General features: G+C 45.6%; 1 long non-coding RNA gene across 1 annotated transcript; it reads left to right on the forward strand.

The window, feature by feature from the left end:
* The first annotated feature begins 1,292 nt into the window (after nt 1-1,292).
* LOC131196291 (uncharacterized) lies at nt 1,293-2,118 on the forward strand. The gene is made up of 3 exons (XR_009154687.1): nt 1,293-1,379; nt 1,555-1,628; nt 2,036-2,118. It is a non-coding gene; the product is annotated as an uncharacterized LOC131196291 (long non-coding RNA).
* Nucleotides 2,119-14,438: the final 12,320 nt, after the last annotated feature.

Here is a 14,438-nt window from a genome sequence, read left to right on the forward strand (position 1 = left end):
ACCCCGAGAAGTCCATGAGTCTGTCGTTCGTTAGCAGCCTTCATGAGAAGCCCACCAGATGCTTCGACATGTTACCTTCCCACCAAAGGTGGTCCCTGTTTTATCTACTTGCATGTTTTATGTGCTTTCGAAACTGCTAGGTTGGCAGAAGCTGGGACAAGTAACAGGAGCTTACCCCGTTACATGGCACCACTAGGGATTTGAACCGCTGAACTGCCGACCTTCCGATCAATAAGTTCAGCGTCCTAGCCCCTGAGCCACCACATCCCCTTTTGACATCTATTAGACTTCATCATTTCAGGTCATCAAGTGATCCTGAATAAAGGTAAAGGTAAAGGTTCCCCTCACACATATGTGCTAGTCACTCCCGACTCTAGGGGGTGTGCTCATCTCCGTTTCAAAGCCAAAGAGCCAGCGCTGTCCGAAGACATCTCCGTGGTCATGTGGCCCACATGACTAAATGCCAAAGTTGCACGGAACACTGTTACCTTCCCACCAAAGGTGGTCCCTGTTTTTCTACTTGCATTTTTTATGTGCTTTCAAACTGCTAGCTTGGCAGAAGCTGGGACAAGTAATGGGACCTCACCTCATTATGAGGCACTAGAGATTTGAACCGCTGAACTGCCAACCTTTCAATCAACAAGCTCAGCATCTTAGCCACTAAGCCACCACGTTCCTTGGTCCTGAATACCTTGAATAAAAATTGAATTACACAAGTGAAGCTATAGTATGCATAATGTTTATTTTTAAGTGACTTAAGCTCAATTATATTGCTTTTTTATCTCCCTTCTTACCATACTAATATTGTGTTTACCACAAAGCATCTATAATTAAAGAAAATTTTTACAACTTTCAAGTAAATAAAAATAATAAAATAAGTCATTGTTTTGATTCAATTATGTCATATAACTTTCAAAAAGGATTGCCTGAAATGTAGGTTCCAGGGCATGTGAAATGAACCTGAAAGCTGACTGGAAATGTCTCATTTCTGTCTGATGATAGGGAGGCATTCCTTTTGATCAAATAATGTTATGGGCTAAAAGCCATAATCATTATGGCAAGGGGTTAAGTATGCCTTGGTAATTATGCCTTTTAATAGCATAAATATTAAAAACAGATTTGTTCTAGTTTTAGTTTTTGGAATAGAGTTGTATTTATAAAAAATATATTGCAGAATAAAAATGAGTTATAATGGTACATACTTATTATCTATCAATACAAACTGTAGAATATTGTGAATCATTGATGGACCAATAGTAGATCAAGCAAAAACCATCCAGTGTAACATTTTGTTCTCACAACAGCCAATTGGATGCCAATGAAAATTCACAAAGAGAACAAGATGTGGATTTCCAGCTATCCAGATTCTGATTTTCAAGGTGAGTGGCCATACAAATGTTTTAAATAAATAAATGATTGAGACAGAATCTTTTTGTGGATGATAATTTGTAGGTATAACTGTAGATACATATACCTATTATTGATAAATGTAAATTGTAGAATTGTTGTTTGTGATTCAAGTCAAATCTACCCACTCCAACATTTTGTCCTCAGAATAGCCAACTGGGTGCCAATGAAAAGATGACAACATGTTGTGGTTGCAAGCTGCCCAGAGTCTGGTTTTCAAGGTGGGTGGCCATATAAATGTTTTGGATAAATAAATTAAATGAGATAAATAAATGAATCTTTCTGTAGACGAGCCCTAGCAATTGGAATTGACAGGCTTGTTACTGTAATACAGAGGAAAATCATGACTTAATAGCCTTATATTCTATGAAACCTCTAATATGAAATTATGAAATATGTAATGGGCTGACATCTGCACTACATTTTCTGATAGCAAATGCTCTAGTTTGAGCTTTGCTTAAACTCTCTCCATTCAACTTAATTGAACAACTCCTTCAAAGCATTTAAAACTTTGAACACAATTAAAGTTATTCTCTATATTTGTCAGGATTATTTCTCTTTTTTCCCCCAGAAAAACATTTAGAAAATTTATATGACTGCTCACCCAAAATAAATAACTTTGCTTAAGATCTGCAGGTTAGAAGTCCTAGACAGATATCAGCAAGGCTTCAAAGGATAAACCTGCTGCATTGCCAATTTACTGTATATGTGAGAAATCTTGGCCGAATATCAACAACAAGAAGATAATAAAATGGTGTGTGTTATCTTTCAAGGTCTGATTAGCTCTCCTATTCAAAACTTTAAGGAAATACTTTATCTATTACATTCCTGGTGAAAAGAAATCCATCAACATTAAACAAGAAAAATTACTGGCAAAGATTAGTAAGTATGAGTATATTGCTCATACATTATCAGCATTTCTTCTTTCCTATCTTGCATAGGTTACAGTCTCTGGCACATGTAAACGTTATGAATAACCATATTAGAATGTAAACAGTACTGCTTTCATTTTGCTTTATTGTTATAAACTTTAAAGAAGAAAAGTGGGGAGAAGGTCACATATCATACTTCTATACACATTGACCTTTTTAAATTCATTCCAATCCCAGCAGGATGTTGGAGATGAGGGGCTCAAAATTTTGTCTGCATTTCAACAACACAACTCTCAGAAAAATAACCAGAGCAGGCTCAGTTTGGGGTTGAGAGACAAACTAGCGAAAGAAAAATCAACTCTGAAAATAGGTTAGGTCTAATGAGGGATGGGGGCTACAGAGGAAAAACAATCTGAAAAAGTTTCCCCAATGCATTCTTATGGGTAAAGAAGCTGGACAGAATCAGAATATTGGTGATTGCACCAACCCAGTCAACATTCTTGCTATTCTGTCTTGCTCATATGATCCAGAGCAAAATGAATGTAGCTGCCTAATGCTTCCCAGTTCACACATAGAAATGCTTAGGTATAAAGTAAGGATAGAGCAGAAGCATACAGATGTAACATGTTACTTTATTCTACAGAAGAAATACAGATACGATACCTCCACTGGCCACTGCTAGCAAAGGATTAGAGTCTCACAAGTCATGCCATGCTTACTCAAAGGAAGGGAGGGAGGGAGGGAGAGAGAGAGGGAGGTTTCCAACCCTCACTGCCAGCTTTCCATAAAGAAATTCATTGGGAAAGTCATCAGGCAGAGAGGAGTCACTCCCACTGATTTTTTTTTTGGTCCTCCCATAGTCATTCTGTTTTTCTATTTGGGCAGGGAAATATCTCTAAACTAATGACCTGTGATTCTCATTCACAGTGTTCCCTGACTCCTTTGAGTCATAGCGGAAGCTTGCAGAGAGAAAATTTAGGAGGATCATGTGACCACAGCTGACAATGGGTTTTGATTTGCAACTTCATTCCTGGGAAACATGCAGAGAGAAAGTCAAAAGGGAACCTTGCACGGAAGGTTGCAAACTATTTGAGTAAGTCTCCCCAGCTCAGGGACTCATCTCCAGTCTTTTTGTGCTTGATCAAACAGGTTATGGGTTGTCTAGTATTTTGCCACAGGGATAGTTTTGATGCCCAGTAACCACAGAGTCATTTCAAGATATAACATGCATTTATAGAATTTTATGGCTGCTGGCTTTTGTGAGGAGAAAAAAATGTTAAGATAACTTTGATTGTCACTTTCTCTATGTACACACTGGCACACATTAAAAATGAATTTTTGATGCCCACTCTCTAAAGATATATATATATATATATATCATTGCATATGACGAATGACAGATGACGAATGAGACTTCGTCGAAACGTCGCCAAGACACTTCCAATCTTACACGGGAGAAAACCCGAACAACCAAAGACCTATATATATATATATATATATATATATATATATATATATATATATATATATATATATATATATATATGTTTTCTGAGGTTTTGTAGGTGTTTGTATATAGGTCTTTGGTTATTGGGTTTCTCCGTAAAATTGGAAGTGTCTTGGCAACGTTTCGACGAAGTCTCATTCGTCATCTTCAGAATGCTTGCTCCCAGAAGCACGAAGCTGAAGCCTGAAGATGACGAATGAGACTTCGTCGAAATGTCGCCAAGACACTTCCAATTTTACGCGGGAGAAAACCCGAATAACCAAAGACCTACACCCCAAAATACAGTTCACCATGGAAACAGAAGTTAACAACCAACTTCCCTTCCTGGATGTCTTAGTCTACAGAAAACCCAATGGCTCCCTAGGACACACCATCTACCAGAAGAAAACACACACAAACCGCTATCTGCACGCACTCTCACACCACCACCCAGCACAGATCAACTCCGTAGCCAAGACACTCATCTCCAGAACAAAATGCTTAGCTGATGAACAACACCTAAAACCCGAACTAGACACTCTCACTAACGTACTAACATCCAATGGATTCCAAAGAAATAAGATTACCAAGCTAATCCAAAAAGAACCCCCCACTAAAATCCAAGACAGAGAACAAGAAAACGGCACAGCCCTCCTCCCATATATAAAAGGCACCACAGACAGAATCAGCAAGATCCTCCACAAACACAACATCAAGACAGCATTCTGCACAAACAGAAAAATATCCACCATCCTAAGAAACCCCAAAGACAAAATTGAGTTAGAAAATCAAGGAGTATATGAAATCCCATGCACCGCCTGCCCCACCACATACATTGGACAAACCAACAGAAGAATAAGTGCACGCATTGAAGAACACAAGAACTCATTCAAAAGAGGAACCAACTTCTTCCCTGGTCCAACACTTTAAAGTCACAGGACATGATATTGACTTTAAAAGACCAGAACTATCGCCAAAACTGAACACTTTAACAACAGAATAATCAGAGAAGCCATTGAGATAGAAAACGCCCACACAGCATGAACAAACGAGATGACACCTCCGCCTACCAGCCATTTGGAAACCCGCCCTTATTGACAAACGAGTCCCTAACACGAGGAATGACACCAGACCCACACTCACAAGGTCCACACAGGATGTCACCACCACACATCCACCCAGAAAGCAGACCCAAACCCACACTGATCATGAAGCACGACCAAGGACCAGAAGCCAGACCGCAGCTGCAACATTAGCCATTTCAAACCCCTCCAATCCATTCATGCAGCAGACTGACACCCACTATGAAGATGTAGCACGACCACAAAGCCAAACAACAGCTATGCAGCTCACCAGCTCAAATCCCCCTGCAGCACAGACTAGACTGAGCACAACCAAGCCCCCACCAACACAGGACACACCCCCAGCCAATCAGAGCACAGAAAACCCCATCCAATCAGAGCACAGCCAAGCTCCCACCCAATCAGTTCAAACCCCACTAGCAGTTCAAAGGAAGAAACAGCTGCGATCACACATTCCTCCCAGAAGCACGAAGCTGAAGCCTGAAGATGACGAATGAGACTTCGAAACGTCGCCAAGACACTTCAATCTTACACGGAGAAAACCAACAACCAAAGACCTATATATATATATATATATATATATATATATATATATATATATATATATATATATATATATATATTTTCTGAGGTTTCGTGAGGTTTCAATGTGAGTCTTTGGTTATTGGGTTTCTCCGTAAAATTGGAAGTGTCTTGGCATCGTTTCGGAAGTCTCATTCGTCATCTTCAGAATGCTTGCTCCCAGAAGCACGGCTGAAGCCTGAAGATGACGAATGAGACTTCATGTCTTAGTCTACAGAAAACCCAATGGCTCCCTAGGACACACCATCTACCAGAAGAAAACACACACAAACCGCTATCTGCACTCTCCACCACCACCAGCACAGATCAACTCCGTAGCCTCATCTCCAGAACAAAATGCTTAGCTGATGAACAACACCTAAAACCCGAACTAGACACTCTCACTAACGTACTAACATCCAATGGATTCCAAAGAAATAAGATTACCAAGCTAATCCAAAAGAACCCCCACTAAAATCCAAGACAGAGAACAAGAAAACGGCACAGCCCTCCTCCCATATATAAAAGGCACCACAGACAGAATCAGCAAGATCCTCCACAAACACAACATCAAGACAGCATTCTGCACAAACAGAAAAATATCCACCATCCTAAGAAACCCCAAAGACAAAATTGAGTTAGAAAATCAAGGAGTATATGAAATCCCATGCACTGCCTGCCCCACCACATACATTGGACAAACCAACAGAAGAATAAGTGCACGCATTGAAGAACACAAGAACTCATTCAAAAAAAAGAGGAACCAACTTCTTCCCTGGTCCAACACTTTAAAGTCACAGGACATGATATTGACTTTAAACAGACCAGAACTATCGCCAAAACTGAACACTTTAACAACAGAATAATCAGAGAAGCCATTGAGATAGAAAAACGGCCACACAGCATGAACAAACGAGATGACACCTCCCGCCTACCAGCCATTTGGAAACCCGCCCTTATTGACAAACGAGTCCCTAACACGAGGAATGACACCAGACCCACACTCACCCGGTCCACACAGGATGTCACCACCACACCCACCCAGAAAGCAGACCCAAACCCACACTGATCATGAAGCACGACCAAGGACCAGAAGCCAGACCGCAGCTGCAACATTAGCCATTTCAAACCCCTCCAATCCATTCATGCAGCAGACTGACACCCACTATGAAGATGTAGCACGACCACAAAGCCAAACAACAGCTATGCATCTCACCAGCTCAAATCCCCTGCAGCACAGACTAGACTGAGCACAACCAAGCCCCCACCAACACAGGACACACCCCAGCCAATCAGAGCACAGAAAACCCCATCCAATCAGAGCACAGCCAAGCTCCCACCCAATCAGTTCAAACCCCACTAGCAGTTAAAAGGAAGAAACAGCTGCGATCACACATTGCTCCCAGAAGCACGAAGCTGAAGCCTGAAGATGACGAATGAGACTTCGTCGAAACGTCGCCAAGACACTTCCAATTTTACACGGGAGAAAACCCGAACAACCAAAGACCTATATACAAACACCCGTGAAAACCTTAGAAAACATATATATATATATATATATATATATATATATATATATATATATATATATATATAGTTGCCAAGTCAGAAAAGTAAAAGTAAGGAAAAAGAGGGAAAGGAATGTTTTCTCTCACAGTTCCATACTATGAAAATTTCTGGGTGTTTAAAGGTTTTATGAGTTTAAGGCAGGGGTGTCAAACTTGCATTATCACAATGGCGCCATGTGACATATCATGACTTTCTTCCCCTTTGCTAAATTGAGTGGGGGCGGGGCCAGCACGTGACACATTCAGCTTGTGGGCCGTGAGTTTGACACCCCTGGTCTGATCCTTAATGCAAAATAAAAGCTCAATTCTTTCATGTTGATTAAATTGAAGTATAAAACCCCAAGGCTCATGAACACAAAAGGCAGCAGAACTCTCTGCCAGCTAATCTACTTTTAAAACTTTGGGGTTTTCTCTCTAATGTTCAATTTTTTAAAAAAATAAAACCAAAACACCTCATCAACCACAGCTGCAAAGTCAAGCAGCCAGTTGTGAAATCTAAAATTTTTCCCCACCAGTTCTGTGAGCGTGGCTTGGTGGGCATGGCCAACATGACGTCACTCATGTCACTCTTTCTTTCTTCTCTCTCTCTCTCTCTCTCTCACACACACACACACACAAACACATACACAGACAAACACACACACCTGGTCTGAGTAGCAGCTGCTGCGGGACAAGGAAGAAAGTGCTCCAGGAGGGTCCCAGAAGCAGCACATCCCCCATCATGGGCTGGATGCAGGCAGCGGGACCTGAGGCAGAGGGGTAGGCAAGTGGGAGCAGTTGCCCAAAGGCCCCATGGAAGCCGAGTGCACCAAGCCCAAAAGGTGAGCGAGCCTCGCCATGTTCCCCTGAGGTGGCTCTTCAGCTGAGCACAGTGGGTCTCCCTTCCCCACCGCCAGCATCAGCCTTACATCTACCTGCACACCCCAGCGAAGCAGCAGTCTCAGCTCTAGCAGCAGTGGTGGGAAAAGGAATAAAGTGAGTGGCCCCTCTCAGCGCCAGTACCACCACCCCTCTCAGCCCCAGCACAATGGTTGCATCTCCCCCAAGGGCCGCCGGGCCAGTGGGAAGCAACTCTCTCCCATGCGAAGGCTATATTCCTGCCACAAGCGACAAGAAAACCCAATCGGTCCTCAGGTGGAATGGGGACGTTTTCTCTTCTTTCCTCGTGAATTAAAAATCCATGTTAAAGTTGCAGAGGAGGAAGAAAGGGGCTTGCTGCACAAAAGCCCCAAAGGCTGTGCAAAGTTATAAACCTCAGGTGAGCCTGCAAAACAAACTCAATAAACCTCCGCAAAGAGGAGGAGGAGAAAGACGTGGTCACCTTGTCTTCCCTCTTGTTGCTCCAAGCCCTGCCCAACCTCAAAGCTGGCGGAGGAGAAGAGGAGGAGGGTTGCTTGGTGTGATGTCTGCATCTCCCCCACTTGCACGGGCAGCATCTTGGCCTTGAAGCTACCGTGGTCTGCCCCGCGCAAGCCACGGGCATTGCATCAGGATGCTGGAGGCGAGTGGAGCCACGGAGCAGTTTTGCAGAGGATGTAGAATAGTGCAGCGACAGCTGTCCATACCCTGTTTCTTGCCAGCCATCCAGGAAAAAGCAGCGGAGAGGAGTGAATGGCTGGGTCTTCCTGGCCTTTGCTGGGTGCTCTCCCACTCCTCCCAATTGCTTCCAAAAGACATGGGAGGCATTTTTTTTTGTTTACATTTATACCCCACCCTTCTCTGAAGACTCAGGGCGGCTTACAGTGTATAAGGCAATAGTCTCATTCTATTTGTATATTTTTACAAAGTCAACTTATTGTCCCCCCAACAATCTGGGTCCTCATTTTACCTACCTTATAAAGGATGGAAGGCTGAGTCAACCTTGGGCCAGGCTTGAACCTGCAGTAATTGCAGGCTTTGTGTTCTTAATAACAGGCTTTACCAGCCTGAGCTATTTTGGCCAAAGGTAGCAGCCACTGCATCTCCCCCAAGGATGTGGGGGTTAGGGTTAGCTGGGCACTGACCTCAGAAGGCAAGTGGGCACGGGGGACCACTGGGAAGGCAGCGTGGAAGGTAGGTAAGCATGGCAGGGCTTCAGGGAAGGGAGTAAGCTCCTAGCTCCTTCACCACAGCCCTGCCATGCTTGCCTACCTTCGCAAGTTAGCCACCGGGACGCCAGGAAGGCAGCATGGAAGGTAGGCAAGCATGGCAGGACTGCAGGCTATGGACCAGTTCGGGGGCGTGGCCAGCAGCCATTGCTACCGGTTCGGTGAACCTGCACCAATCTCCGCTACTTATTTGCCTGAACACAAATAAATTCAGACCTTATTCTGTATTATTGCTGTGCTATGGAGTAGGTCAGCCCCACCTGTTAAGTTCTGGAAGTAACGAGGCTGGAGACCAGGGTAGTGACAACAGCTCTTTAATATAGGGTGAACCCAGCAACAGGCTGGGGGAAAAACCTCTCCTTTTATACAGTTCTACTGGAGGCTTCGTCCAATCAACCACGTGGTGATTTCCTGCTCAAATATTTAAAGGTACAAACATGAATACATAACACCTCCCTCCCAGAAAACACTTTGCCTCTATTTACATATTTATTTACATGTTATTTTCTACGTAGTCACAAATAACCTGGGCGTCCTAGTTCGTTCTGACCTGCCTTGGTTCAGTTCTGGGTGGTGTTTGAGCTGGTCGGAGGGGCTGTTTTCTCCTCCCAGCTCTTTCTCTGAGCCAACGGGCTCCGGATTATGGCCGACTCTTTTTCTTGGCCATCCGCCTTGGATTACTTTTGAAACTTTCCTGCTGTTTTCTCGGGACCCTGATGGCGTGCTGGAACTCTGGGACCTCAGCTAAGTCTTGCGCCCCCGGTCATTGTCAGCTGTGAATTCAAATTGGTATTGGTCATGATCTGTTTCATTTGGTTCGGTTTGATCAGTTATTCGCTTCTTAACTGATCTATGTGGCGCCCACACTCGGTTGTCTGGTAGCTCTACCACGCACGATTTTGGGCCGGTTATCTTTATTATTTGTCCCATGAACCAACTAGGGCCGCCCCCATAGTTTCGGCCCACACCCGTCGCCTATGCTCATTTCCTTGTCTTTCTAGTTCCCCTTGTAACCTCTGGTGTAATGGGATTCAAACGGTCAAGTGGGCACCGGAGTTTCGTCCCATTAGTACCGCTGGGCTTTTCCGTGGCCGTGCTTGGGGTTCTGTGCTGGACGGCTAGGAAAGTCTATTTTGTTTGCCAGTCACCTGGCTTGAGCCTGACACGCCTCCTTAGCGCCCGGACGGAACGCCTGCAAGGCCATTCGACGCAGGGTGGAAAGGCGAGAGAGGGCATGTCGATGCCCTCCTCTGCCAGGTATTCTTCAAACTGGGCTGCCGTGAATTGAGCTCATTGTCGGACACCAGAGTGTCCGCAACCCGTGAGTTGCAATAGGTGGCGAGGGTTGCACATTACTGCTCGGCCGTAGTGGATTTCATGAGTATGATCTCCAACCATTTAGAGAATGCATCAACAACCACTAGGAACGCTTTTGGCCGTGGAAAGGGCCAGCAAAATCAATGTGGATTCTTGACCAGGGCCCTTGGGGCTTTTCCCATTCTCTGACTGGGGCCGCTGGGGTAGAGGTCTGACTCTGGCAAGCCTGGCATTTCCTACCCTCTCAGCAATCTCTGCCCATGAGTGGCCACCACACATAGCTTCTAGCTAACCCTTCATCCTTACGATCCCTGGGTGACCTCGTGAGGAGGTCCAATACCTTTCCTTAATTTATCAGGAATTATTACACGATCACCCCATAACAGGCACCCCTTGAGCCGAGAGCTCATCTCGCTTTTTAACAAATTTTGAACCGCTCGCGCAGCGGGCCACCCTCTCTGTACCCAACCGAGTACAGTCCTTAACACAATGTCCCGCATGATGCCCGAGCCACTTCCTTAGATGTGACTGGGCCAGAGTCCAAAGAGTCAATAAGTAGGATGGGTGTCCCCGGAGTGGGGTCTTCGGTCGCCCTGGTAGTGGGCATCGGCTTAACGCGGCCTGCATGCCCCACTTCTTTTCCTGGTCGATGCTGCAGCTTGTACGAATAAGCTGCTAAGAATATAGTCCATCGGGTCAAGCGAAGTGCCACAGGCGTTGGGCGTGTCGCCAGCCAGTATCCTAGTAGCGGTCTGTGGTCAGTCACGATTTCAAAATTCCGCCCAAAGACATATTCGTGGAATTTTTAACCCTGACACAATGGCTAGTGCTTCTATCTAATTGGCTGTAGTTCCTCTCTGGGAGGACATCGCTCTAGAGTAAAAGCTATAGGGGCTTCTGTGCCGCTTGGAAGTCTATGGCTGAGTACAGCCCCACCCCATAAGGGAGGCATCGCAAACCAGCACTAGGGGTAATGAGTTGTGATATTGGATGAGCAGGCTATCACTTGAGAGCAGGTTCTTTACTGCTTCAAAAGCCCTATTTTCTGACTTTCCCAAGACCAAACAGTATTTTTCCTAAGAGCCTATGCAGCGGTTCAGCAACGGTTGCTTTGTTCTTTAAAAGACCAGTAAAAATTCACCAATCCCAGGAATGCCTGCAGCTCTGCTTTGTTTTTGGGCGCTGGAGCCTTCTAATTGCCTTGACCTTGCTCTCAGTAGGGTGAATTCCTTCTTGTCTATCCGTAGCCCAAGAAATCACGGATTCGACCCTATCTGGCATTTGTTTTTGACTTTAATCCGCTGTCCGAAAATGCCCAAAACCTTTCTTAAACGCCTCCCAATTCCTCCATGTTTTCCCTGAAATTAGGACATCAAAGTAGGGAACTACCCTGGGAGCCCCTGCAGTAGTCGCTCCATTAGGTTTTGAACAGCCCTGGTGCCACACACCCCAAATTGCAATCGGTGCACTTGAAGGCCCCCTGTGCTTACAATCGCTTGGGCTTCACAGCGGGCGCTCACGGGCAGTTGTTGGTAGGCTTGGGCCAAGTCTAACTTTGCAAAGACTTGCCTTGCCCCAAAGAGTGCAATAAGTGTTGCACCACGGAACCGGTAAGCGCTTTTCTGTAAGGCTTTGTTAAGCGCCGCCTTGTAGTCAGCGCAAATTCTAATTGACCCGTCCGGTTTTATTGGGTGACGATGCCTCCCACTTTGCGTGATCGACTGGCACCAAAATCCCTGATTTATGAGCTTATCCAGCCCTTATCGATTTTGGTTTTAGGGCAAAAGGGACTCTCCTCGCCTTAAGCCTAATGGGGGCTACCTGGGGGTCTAAGTTGAAGGAAATAGGGGTCCCCTTGTACTTGCCCAGGCAGTCCTTGAAGACATCTTCGAACTCGTTAAAGAGAATGTCTTTCAGGTTACAGTCACTTGTAGATGCCAGTCACCCCATGCCCAGGGCACGAAACCAGTCTAGTCCCAACAGACTGGGCAGAGTTCCTTCGACGATCGTGATGGGCAGGGTCTTCTTGTGTGGACCGACGACTCGGACGGAGGTGGTCCTCAACAGGGATGCGATTCCCTGGTAGTCGTGGACTCGTAGTGTGCTTGCAGGTGGCGCTCGCGACGGACGGCAGCGACTTCGCCAAAGTGTCCCAGGACATGATGGTGATCGCTGATCCCGTGTCTACTTCAAGCCGGCACCGTACTCTCTATTTTTGGTTTGGTGAAGATCTTCTTCTCCACTGTCGAGGCGCGCCTATGACCACAGTTGTTTGGTTGGAATCCGCGCCTTTTTGTTTGAGCCAATCGCGGGTCGCCTTGCCGATTCCGCTCTGATTGGCCGATTTGAATTTTCGGCGGGAAGGTTGGGCGCTCGACAAACTTGAGCTAGGTGCCCTTTCTTCCCACACCGACATGTCGCGGCCCTTAAACTTGCAGCGTTGGCGCTGGTGTTGACCACCGCAGCTTCCGCATTCGTCTCGGTCCCCTTTGTCGCTTTCTCGTGCGGCAGACCCTTCCTCATCTTCACCGTCGGATTCGGTCTGAACCTCCTCCTGGTGCACGGAGTTGCCTTCGCGCCGCCTTTTGTGGGACCGGCTTCTGCAGTGTCTCTGCTGGGAGGACATTTCATGTGCTCTGGCTTCGCCCAGAGCGTGGCCAGCGTTAGGTTGCTCTTTGCTAGCAGCCGCCGCCGAAACGGATGTCTTTGACCGGATGAGTTGCTCGAGGAGCACCTCGCCTCAGGTCACGGTATCCGCAGTCCTTGGACGCCTTCTTAGGGCGCCATGTAGTCACCGGCGGATTCGCCTCCATCTGCCTTCGCTCTCCAATTCAAACCGCCGCACGATTTGGACGGCGCGGTGCGGCGGTTTTTGAGTAAAGTCTGTAGAGTTGGCCACGACACCGATTGCAACGGTGTTGGCTCGGCCAGGGCTTCCGCGATATCAATGACCTCCGGACCACAGTGGCTTAGGAAATAAGCCCTTTTTCGGTTATCTGAACTCCGCAGTTCGCTGGTTTAGAAAGCTCAAACGGGTCATAGCTCATTTCTCCTTAGCCGGGTCAAACGGTGCGGGCGGAGTGTAACTGGCCATCTCCGCTTTTCAGCCCTGGGTTTGCTGGGTTCGGGTCTATCGTGCTTCAGCTCGGTTCTGGTTCTCCTCAGCCTCGAGATCCCACCTTCGTCGCCAATGTTAAGTTCTGGAAGTAACGAGGCTGGAGACCAGGGTAGTGACAACAGCTCTTTAATATAGGGTGAACCCAGCAACAGGCTGGGGAAAAACCTCCTTTATACAGTTCTGTTGAGGCTTCGTCCAATCAGCAACGTGCTGATTTCCCGCTCAAATATTTAAAGGTACAAACATGAATACATAACACCACCTTTTCTGGTTTTTATTTCCAAAGAAGTTCGGCTTTAGCCAAGCTAATCAATTAATAATTTACTTTCATTCATCTGTGAGATTTCTTTTGTTGTTAGCTTACTTTATTTTGGAAACCACCTATTTTTATTGCTACTCAGAAAAGCAGCCTACCAATCAAATCAAATGTCTTAGAATCTGTTGGATCAAAAAACTCTATATTAGTGGAACATTGGATTCAGGCAAAAAAATCTTGAAGGAATCCTGGAGTTGCTCTTTGCTTAATTCCCAAATATTTAAAGTTATTATTTTTTTTACAGTTTTATGGTTAAAAGGCTTTGAGCAAATTGGCTCCTGAGCTAAACATGCAGTTCGAGGCATTAGTTACTGCCATTTCTTTTCTCATAGGGCCTTAATGGATGGGCTGACATTACCCTGGGAAAATATAATAGAAATGTGAGTCAAATTTAAAACGGCCAGTTTGGTTTCGTGGTTAAAGCTACCTGGATTAGAAGGCAGGGGAATGTGAGTTCCATTTTGGGCCAGGGAAGCACTCTCTCAGCCTTAGGAAGATGGTAGGGGCAAATGCCACTTCTGAAAATGCTGCCAAAAAGATTGCCTGGACTTGTTCCTGTAGTTATAAAGAGGTAGGTCACTCAATGAACCGTAGAAACAACAGTTTCTTCATTATAGAGGGCCT

Source organism: Ahaetulla prasina, chromosome 3 (genome assembly GCF_028640845.1).
Source record: "Ahaetulla prasina isolate Xishuangbanna chromosome 3, ASM2864084v1, whole genome shotgun sequence".
Lineage (NCBI taxonomy): Eukaryota > Metazoa > Chordata > Lepidosauria > Squamata > Colubridae > Ahaetulla > Ahaetulla prasina.